Genomic DNA, 3,527 nt, shown 5'->3' on the forward strand with positions numbered 1-3,527 from the left:
ATCTCTTCCAATCATTTGACCAGATCATTGTCTTCCAAATTTCTTGGCAGAGATGAGTGAGTGTGGGATATGCTCGAGGTCATATTTCTAAATATTTGGTAGAATTTGCCAGTGAAGCCTGTAGACTAAGATTTTTGTTGTTGAGGGTTTTAAATCATCTAATTAATTTCTTCTTTTGTTATGAGTCTGTTCAAATTTTCTGCTTCAGTTTGTGTTAGTTTAGGTAGGTAGTGTGTCTAGAGAAATTTGTCTGTTTCTTCTAGGTTTTCAAATTTATTGGAGTACAGTTCTTCATAGTATTCTGCTATTACCCTCTTTTTACAATTGGTTCTGTTGTTCTGTTGCCCACTTTATTTCTTTTTTGAGATATTTGCATCTTCTTTTCCTTTGTTAAGTTTTGTCAGTTGTTTGTCGATTTTATTAATCATTTCAATGAACCAACTTCTAGTCTTATTGATTCTTTCTATTGTTTTTCTGTTTCATTTATTTTTGCTTGCATCTTTATTATTTCTTTTTTTCTAGTGACTGTAGACTTATTTTGTTGCTCATTTCCTAATTATTGAAGATGTTGGGTTAAGGTGCTGATTTTGATTCTTTCTTCTATTTTCATGTGTGTTTTTATTGTCATGAATTGCCCTCTAAGCACTGCTTTGACTGTGTCCCAAGGGTTTGGTATGTTGTCTCAGAAAGCATAAGAAGAAGAGGTAAGGAATGCAAAGAGCCACAGTGCCAAATAGAATTCATAGATGTTCAACCATTTCGAGAGCTAGCATACAATGAGGAATAGATGGTATTGAAGGAAGAAGTCCAAGTTGCACTGAAAAAATTGAAAAAGCGCAAGTTGCCAGGAAATGATAGGGTATCAATTGAAATGTTTCAACAAAAGGATGCAGTGCTGGAGGTGCTCACACATCTATTCCAAGAAACTTGGAAAACAGCTACCTGCCAACTGTTGAAAGAGATCCATATTTGTGCCCATTGCAAAGAGAGGTGACCCACCAGAATGCGAAAATCATCATACAATATAACATGCAAGTAAATTTTGCTGAAGACAATTCAAAAATGGTTGCAGCAGTATACAGACAGGGAGCTGCCAGAAATGTAAGCCAAATTCAGGAGAGGACGTGGAATGAAGGGTATCATTGTTGACATCAGATGAGTCTTGGCTGAAAGCAGAGAATGCCAGAAAGATGTTTACTTGTGTTGTATTGATTATACAAAAGCATTTGGTTATTCAGATTATTAAAAAATTATGAATATTGAGACAAATGAGTATTTGAAAACACTTAATTTTGCTCACGAGGGTCCAGTACATAGACCAAGTGGGAGTTTTTAAACAGAACATGTTCTGATTATTAATGGGTGTTTTCAACTGTTTCTCCTCAATTTGAGCTGCACACCATCAATAAATGAAGGTCCCTAAAGCTTTACTCCATTCACGTTATCCTAGCATACCCTACTTTGAGGAGGCAGCTTTTCCCCAGTCATATTTTGAGTGGCTTGCAACTTGAAGGTCACATCTTCTGCCATCATATCTGACACTATTTGGCTAATAGACATCATAAGGTTTTCAGTGGCTAACAATTCAACCATGCCAGTTGCCTCTGTCTTAAGGTGCTCTTAAACAAGAGTCATTTTCCTTCTTTGACTTTCGTCATATTCAGATTTGCATTTGTTTTCCTTTTGCATCAATGCCTCCAAAGGCAATGCCAACTTTCTTAGAAAGTTAAATGGGGAAGGGAAACTATGATGTATTGTAAACTATGAAAAATAATGATACAGAACTTTTACATTTCCATTTTCACTTCCCTATTTTGGTACTAGCCTGAAGATGAAAGAGAAAATATTTCAGATGTGAACTGTCCTGAATCCTCAATAAATCTCTTTCTTTTATTTTAATAGAGTACCCATTTTCACTAATTGACAATATAAGTATTCAATAGTTTCAATGACTTGAACTTAACACAGAAGTCAACATTTGACCAATTAGAAGACTTTTTCTATTTAAGGTCAATAGATAGAAAGGATAGTTTCACTTTGACCCTCCAGCCATGAGTGAGCCTGCTGATGCTGGTGACATAGCTTCCAGCATTACAACAACATGAAAGGCACCACAGTAGGACAAACTATGACGAGAGATCGATGAAGCTAGATGATGAGTAAGGAAGACCTTAGAAGAATCGATGTATTTGAATTATGATGATGTCGAGAAATATTGAAAGTAGCATGGCCTGCCAAAACAACAACACAAATTTGACTTTGAAGAAGTGCAGTCAGAATGCTCCTTAGAATAAGGCTAGCAAGCCTTCATCTCATGTACCTTGTGTATGTTATCAAGAGGGACCAGTCACTAGAGAAGGACACCATTACTTGGTAAAATAGAGGGTCAGGGAAACAGATGAAGACTACCAATGTGATAGACTGGCACGGTGGCATCAGCAATGGACTCAGAGTAGCAACAATTGTGAGGATGGTTCAGGACCAGGCAGTGTTGCATTTTGTTGTACATGGGGTCACTATGACTAGGAACCGACTTGATGCCACCTAACAACAATAGCCAGAACCATGTAGCGTATATTCAGGGAAAAGGCCACACTACAGAAAGAGTTCCATAGGTTTCATTTTAATGTCCAAAGAGACCAGCTTCTTAGCAGAAGGCATGTAAACCTGTTCATCCAGTTTGAGGGCAGTGAAATTGGAGATTGTTCCTATTGAAAGGGTGTAGTAATGTTTGGGTAAAATGAGGGACTACAACCAAAACCAAACCAGCTGTCACTGAGTCACTTCTGATTCACAGCAAACCCTGTATAGGGTTTCTGAGAGTCTAACTCTTTATGTTAACAGAAAGCCTCATGTTTTCTCCTACAGAGTGTCTGGTGGAGTTGAACAGCCAGTCTTGTGGTCAGTGTTGCTGTTATTAGGTGCTGTTCAGTGGGTTCCAACTCATAGTGACTTCATGCACAACAGAACGAAACACTGCCTTCATCTTTTTGACTAAAACTGTGTCATCCTCAGAATCACTGTTAAGCTTGATCCCATTTCTGCTGCCATTGTGCCAATCCATCTAATCAGGGGTCTTCCTGGGTTTTGCTGACCCTCCACTTTACCTAGCATGATGTCCTTCTCCGGGGTCTGGTCCCTCCTGATAACATATCTGAATTTTAAGAGGTAAATCCTCACCATCCTGTCTTCTAAGGAGCATCCTAAGGATTCTTTGGTCACATTCTGCTTTCTATGTGGGGACCACAGACCTAAATGATTCTGTATGCATAGATTAAACTTATATTGTGTAAATGTAAAGTTGTATGGGTTTTGACAAATGCATTGTAGCAATATCAATCATGTAAATATACAATACCCCGTTCAATAACCCCATGAGCTTCTGGAAGCCATCAATTTGTTTAACATTTCTATGTCAATGCAGTGCAGTGCAAAGTGCCACGACTTGTGGAGTTTTTGAGGAGTGGCTAGTGAAAGAGAACATGTCTATCACTTTCACTTTTCCCAAATGTCATATAAATGATATC

Source organism: Chrysochloris asiatica, unplaced genomic scaffold (assembly GCF_000296735.1).
Source record: "Chrysochloris asiatica unplaced genomic scaffold, ChrAsi1.0 scaffold00065, whole genome shotgun sequence".
NCBI lineage: Eukaryota > Metazoa > Chordata > Mammalia > Afrosoricida > Chrysochloridae > Chrysochloris > Chrysochloris asiatica.